The sequence below is a fragment of the Bactrocera latifrons genome, unplaced genomic scaffold (assembly GCF_001853355.1).
Source record: "Bactrocera latifrons isolate USDA-ARS-PBARC rearing strain unplaced genomic scaffold, ASM185335v1 scaffold_14, whole genome shotgun sequence".
NCBI classification, from domain to species: Eukaryota; Metazoa; Arthropoda; class Insecta; order Diptera; family Tephritidae; genus Bactrocera; species Bactrocera latifrons.
In genome coordinates this window covers 202,712-209,486 of record NW_017534852.1, presented here as the reverse complement: position 1 = coordinate 209,486, position 6,775 = coordinate 202,712, and positions in this window count along the sequence as shown.

Below are 6,775 nucleotides of genomic sequence, written 5' to 3'. Positions count from 1 at the left end.
ACGAAAGGGTAACTCTCGATTTTTGGTGTGACCCCAGCCGCAATAAAACTGCTTGGATAAGAGTTCATTATGCTTCTGGGAGCATACAAGCCACACTGCATGTATGTACGTCTGAAGCTTCTTCGTCTGCATTTCACTACATCCAGGCGATCATATTGTTATAGTTAGGGGCCCGGCCGGTCGTTACCAACAACGGTTCTTCATCTTTTTCTCATGTGCTGACGGCTAGCGACTTCAGRATTTTGTTGGTTGGTAGCGCAGATGTTCGTTGGCAGCATAGCGCCATTTAATTTGTGTGGCTTTAGCTCTAAACAAGTCGTAAAATGGCTATATCCAGTGCTTTTGTTACACGTAACTGCAATAAGTCTAGGCCTGACTCTTTTAAGAAACAAATTTARTGTTTTTCGAGTTACACGGAAAATCTGACAACGGTGTGCCCTGTAATTCCAGCCTCCTCTATGGGTGAAACCTARAAATTCTCGGCTAGAAGATATTGTCTGTACAATGAAGTAATGTCGAAAACAATTAAAAGATGACAAATTGACGGCGCTTAAAAGTAAAGTTCAATTTTACAAAAAAGTTTAAAGGTAAACTGATATAGCTTATTGAACTGAGCAGTTTAGRAGACTTTAGCCAACCTCGTTCAACGACTGAGAGAAATTCAACACCAATGGTCAAATTTACTAATGGTTTCCATCTACCTAGGGACGCTAACAATGCCTAACATTGTCTGAATTCAATATATCCTTGCAATATCCTGTTAACKTATTCAAACAATCTCACAACTGACAGAACTTCAATGCGTCGAGTTCTGGCAAATCGATATCCTCTTGTGTGCAGCATGCAGCCAGAAATGAGCCTCATCACTGAAGGTGATTTTCGATGGAAATCCGGTTCATTTTAAAGTTCTTGCTCAGCCTATTTCACGAGCATACGACGATTTTCGCAAAATTCGCCGCAACGACGTCACAGAGATGCCYAACGCTTGAGAAGGACGTGTGAGAGACTGATTTGGGTCTTCCTCAATTGATGCGCTAGCGGCAGCAATATTCTCTATACTACGGCACTTTTTTATCTACTACTCGGTATATTTTAATAATTTCCGATCGTTGTTGAATCGTATGTCTTTCCATGAAAAAAAGGCAAATTTTATTGAAGAGAAATGTGAAAAGCGCGGGAAAAAATATGGCGTCGTGTGTCCCTGTCGGTCGACCTGTGTAGCGTCTCTATTGAAAACCCCGTTAAATGTTATATTAAGAAAGTAAAATTTGGAATTGGAATTTTCGAAACACTCATAAGAACTGTTAAAATGTAAGCTTCATAATTTGGAATGATCGGAATTTTCGAAACACTCATAAAATTGTTGGAATGTAAAATTAAAGAGCTCTTAAAAATACAACCGTATTTAAATTTATAACTGTTTTGCGCTTATGTGGAATGAGTGGAATATTTGAAACACAGTTACAAATGGCTCCAGACTAATACAGAGCGCGAAATTTGATGTCCTTAACCTATGGGAAAGCAAAACTATAGTTTTAAGACATTTGCGTTCGAATTTATTTCTTTTCCTCACCCTGCGCCTACTTATATGCATTAAATACTTCATGAAATCTTTGTTTTTTGTTTTTTTTTTTCGTGTGGTACTTTATTAGCTTTTTATTCAGTAATTTTCAATTCAAAATTTGTTATACTCTAGAGAATACGCAATGTTACTAATTATGTATATGTTTTTTTGTTTTTTTTTTTTATTATAGGCATTCTACAACGTTCACGATCCTTCGGCTCGTTTTTGTMTTATACTGGTTTTTGTTTGTGTTATGCTTCACTCCAACTTCATTGATGCTGCCACTGTCACATGGTCCCGAATTGGTGTGTTTGTGTATGTGTCTGTGGTTACAACCGCTGCTACAGCTGAACGCTCCTGAACTTTTTAAAACTCTTTGCCGCCATTGTTTTTGCTTTATTATAATTTTTTAACATTATTATATTATTGAAATGTTAAATTTATAAATTTAATTTGTTTATTTTCTTTTTTATATTTACTTAATCGTAAATTTTACAAGAATYTTAGTTTTTTCATCTGTTCAGTTGCTAACCAGCAATGCATATTTAACAACATACTCTTCATTTAATAAATTTAATTATAATTATCTTAAGAGCTAAACTGCTTAAATTAGAAATGTATTCTCTTAATATTTCTTTGTTGTTGTTTTTTATTAATTTATTTTATTTTCTTTTGCTGCTAATTTCTTCTATGCAAATTTATTTTTTCACTATTTTTATTTTTATTTAAGTAACTAGTACACCGCTGTCCATTAATTTTTTTAAATTAAAATTAGAAAAAATTAAATAATTTATGTAGCATCAAAAACAATAAAATCTCAATTTACAATGATATAAATTTATAAAGCAAAAGCAAATTTATTTTTGAGCATGGCAACCACCAATAATAAAAAATACAACTTTTTTTAGTTTTTTCTGTTTTTTGTGTTTTTGTTGGGAGCAACTTTTACCGCTGGCGTCAAGTTGTTATTGCTGTCATGATCCACGCGCAAAACTCACCTGCTGATATACGCTACCCTACACACTCTCTCCCTCTCGCTAACACTGTGCTCAGCACTCTCACGCTGACAAGCAAAAATATTACAACATTTAAATGTCAAAAATCATGTCGCCAACATCATAACAGTGCAGCGATAAACTTAACAGCTTAGACTACCATACACACCAAAGACCAACKTCATAACGGTGCAGCGGTAAATTACGCAAAAGCACTGTCAGCGAACTCCAACGCGACTTTCAAGTTCGTTTGCACAATATCTCTTTGACGTTGTGTTGTTTTGCGCGAATTCTCATGCGTTCCCAGACCCTGATTAACAGTGGAAATCCATTAATCATAATCTATTTGATCGTCTTTGGGGAGTTGTGGCGTGTTTATATGTATGCAATATTTCTAGGTGGTGTCATGTGGTGCTTATGTTGAATTATGCTAAAATTTCTGTGTTACATCTTGCTAAGACGTTGTGACGATAAACTGACGCCCGTGCTGACAGTTGTTAATGCATGCATACTTATTTTTTTATTATTTTATATATTTATTTTTTATTTCAACAACTGCTTAATTAAAATTTGCGGAAATGCATTAGAAATTTACAAAACTACAGATACAATTGTTAAAGCGTATATAAAGCTTGCAAAAATTACTAATTTTTGCAAACTTATTATTGTTGTTGGCAACTGCAGCGATCGTTATGATTATTATTCTTTTATATAATGTGATTTGCATAAAACTTTTAGTTGTTTCTAACATTAAAAATTTAATATGCATTTAAATAAGCATACATAGTGTGAGCATGTATGGATAGAGGGTATATGTGTACACTGATTTTGTGTATAACTGTATATATATATATATGTGTGTGTGTGAGTAGCATTGCATATACTCAAATAATTTTTACATACATTTGTGTAAAAAATGGCAGTTTATTCTCCACTCTTATAATTAATACGCACATTTCCAACACTTTATTTTAACATGGTTATCCTTACAACACAACGTACAAAGAAATGATGTTATTCRTAAGCTTGGCATTACGCATATGAAATATATGCGTGCTAAAAAGTAAAATTGAGAGTTCGGAACATTTGGAATTTTCGAAACACGCATAAGAATTATGGAAAAATAAAATTGAAAGTTCAGAACATTTGAAATTTTCGCAACAAAACTAAATTTTAAAGCTTGGAACATTTGGCATTTTCGAAACAAGCATAAGTGTTGTTGATAATACAACCTTATTGCAATTTGTAAGAGTTTGCGCTGCTCGTTTGCGGAACGAGTGGAATATTTGAAACACAGGCACAACAGTATGTAGCCTAAAACAAATCGAGATATTTCATACGTTTTTAACTTACGAGAAAGCCAAATTTACAAAAAACATTATTCTAATTGTTAATGGAACATTGGAAAAAAATTTCAATAATGGTAGATTTCTATAAAAAAAAAGCATGTTAACAATTTAAAATTTGTATTTATTTGTTTACCCCAACACTGGTATCAGGAATTATTTAGTATAGATATACAAACAATGTGCAGGCTGCACATAGAACAAATTAATTTAGGAACAGGTTGGAATTTTCGAAATATCCCACAAAATTTGTTATGGGAGCATTTAAAAATTTTTGTAACATCTCACACAGTTTGCTGTGTTTTTTTTTAACAGAAAATATTTCAATATTGGAACACTTTGGATACAATAATTTTTAGGCTACATTCATTTAGTACACATACCAAAAAATTCAATAAATCTGTTCCAATTGGTACGTAAAAAACCAAATTTTAATAGCGGAACAGTATGGAATTTTCGAAATACTCTAATTAATTTATTGGCAACATTCATTTGGAACACAGATCAAAACAATTWGTATGAAAACAGTTCGAAATTTTTGGAACACTCGTATTTTTTAAACATTGTGGAATGTTTTACGCCGCATTTATTTGGCACACAGGCCAAAATAATTAGTACGGGARCAGTTTGGAATATTCGAAACACTCCACACAATTTGTATGCCGCTTTCATTTGTAACACAAAAAAACAAATTTAATAAATTTCAGCACTCTTCCTAATGGTCAACGCATTTCTGCTCACTCGTTCGCTATTTGTTATTAGTATTTCTTTAAAAAATAAATATGTARGTACAACTTCTCAATTTTGTTGTTTTGTTTTATTATTATTATCATAATTATATTTGTTTAGTTAGTAGCATACGAAAAAACATTTACTAGCAAAAAGTTAACATCGTTTTCAATTATCATCATTAGCAATTTTACGTTCGTTGCAATCCAACACTGCTGCTCTCAACACTCGCATTCTACCAAATAGTGCTTACTCAGCTTTATGATATTTTAATTTAATTTTTTTAATTTGTTTACAACAAATTAAACGCTCACCACATGCTACTTTTGCTGCACTATTATTCATAATGTGTATTAATTAATATATAAGTATATATAATTTAATGGTAATTGAAATTAAATTATACACATTAATTGTTATGTAATTGTCTAACGTGTGTGTGTGTGTATTGCCATTATTCACGCTGCGTGGCAGTTACGTTACGTTACAGACAACTCACAACGCTTACGCTTACGAAAACAACTTTGACTGCAGCAGCTAACGCTTACTTTCGTTTGCATCGGCATTGTTTTTGCTGTTGTCAATGATTACGTGGCGTCAGTTTATCGTCACAACGTTAAAATAGCAATATTTTTTTCTTTAACGTAGYTTAAACGTAACGGCTTTGGCGCAAAAAAGCGAAAGTGTTCGAAAATATCACACATTCACACAATTRCATAGTTGAGTTGCGTATGTGTGTGTGTGTGTTAATATGTGTGGAGAGCATGCGTGCGAGAGCGGTACATACATACATACGTACACTCGTATTACATATATATACATACATTTATGTTTGATTAGGCAGTTTAAATTTGCAGTTAATAACGCTGCGCGGCACTTTACGTCATCATTATACATGCACATAGTACCTACAGTGTGTTACAAACGTGTCGAAAACAACCAGCACAGCACAGCACAGCGTGAAAAGCCCGTTGCATACATATACTACATACATATGTATAGCATAGTTACTTAATTAATTATTTGTTTTCTGTGTTTTTTTTTTTTTTGTTCTCTTTCTCTAGTATTGTGAATTAATTAGTACTTTCTTTTGCTTACTGCTGTCATACAAATCATATACATACATATATTGTATATTTATTGTTTATATTTCTTTTTTGCTTGGTTTGTTCTTTGACTATATACGAAATTACACACAGCTTACAATTGTTTATTTGTATTTACTCTTTTATATGCTATTTTATACTCATTTGAATTGCTGATAATGCATTTTTTCACATTTTTCATTTACTTTTTTATTTATTATTAAAAATTTATTTACGCACTTGCATTTGCAATACTTGACTAAGCATGATTTTCAATATTTGAGTGAGTAAGTGTGTGTATGTGTGTTATACTGAGCATGTACCGTTATTTTACGCATGAGTGGTTGAGTCGTTTGAGCCCAAATGAAAGAAATTCCAATGCAAATATAAATTACTCAAACAGATGAGTGCGGTTGCTGTCCACGCTTAAGAATTGCTTGACAAATAATGCTTGTGAACTTGGCTAAAATATTGAATGTTGCAAATGTTAGATGCAAAGGAAACAGCGTTTGAGTGCAAGGGAAGTTTTTGGGAGCGCTTACAAAAATTTTTTTAGCTATTATTAGCGCCTAATACCGTTATAAGTTCATTAAGTAATTTCTTACTCAGCTGCTATAATTTCCTTGAACTGCAATGTTTGTATTGTGCTTTTTATTGTATTTGTGTTGTTTTTYCTTCATGTTCTAACTGGTGGGCATTTACTATTCTATGTAATTAGGTGTATACTTTAGACGCCATAAAGCTGCTTGGTAACTCGTTCTTATGCGTTTGGGTGGGTAGTAATTGCATAAGCGCGTAAAATAAATTATTATTAATACATAGTTTACAAACAAGTGTCCATACTTTTGTTGGCAGAGAATGTTTAAGGAACTTTATTTTTTATTTGTTGAAATAAATGGTTTTCGAATGTACGCCTTGTTAACGTGAAAGAAGTACTTTATAAGGTGTTGCTGTCTTGGCTAAAGTAAGCACAGGGATTGATGGTGACAGTCTTGGCTAAAACACTGAGCTTTGGTAATAAATTGGAAGATTATAAAACAAAAAAATAAAATCTTA